Here is a 583-nt window from a genome sequence, read left to right as displayed (position 1 = left end):
TGAACAGGCCCACCCAAGTCTCTGCTCCAGAGTCTCTGTGTCTTTTGGGAGGAGCCCTCAGTGCCTTGGACTTCCCTCGTGGCTCAGACAGTAAAGCGTCTGCCTACAATGTGGAAGACCCGGGTTCAATCCCTGGGTTGGGAAGATCTTCTGGAGAAGGAAATGGCAACCCACTCCAGTATTCTTGCCTGGAAAATTCCTTGGATGGAGGAGCCTGGTAGGCTACAGTTCATCGGGTTGCAAAAAGTTGGATACAACTGAGAAACTTCACTTTATTTCTTTCTCAGTGCCTTGGAGAATCTGATGGAAGCTCTTAAACCTTCATCCATCACAAAACGCATACCCATGCCATTTTACTGAGCTCGATAAAGGACAGAAATGGTATGGACCTAACAGAAGCAGAAGATATTAAGAAGAGGTGGCAAGAATACACAGAAGAACTGTACAAAAAAGATCTTCACGACCCAGATAATCACGATGCTGTGATCACTCACCTAGAGCCAGACATCCTGGAATGTGAAGTCAAGTGGGCCTTAGAAAGCATCACTACGAACAAAGCTAGTGGAGGTGATGGAATTCCAGG

Source organism: Bison bison, unplaced genomic scaffold, assembly GCF_000754665.1.
Source record: "Bison bison bison isolate TAMUID 2011002044 unplaced genomic scaffold, Bison_UMD1.0 scf7180017864080, whole genome shotgun sequence".
Lineage (NCBI taxonomy): Eukaryota > Metazoa > Chordata > Mammalia > Artiodactyla > Bovidae > Bison > Bison bison.
This window is presented reverse-complemented; position numbering follows the sequence as displayed.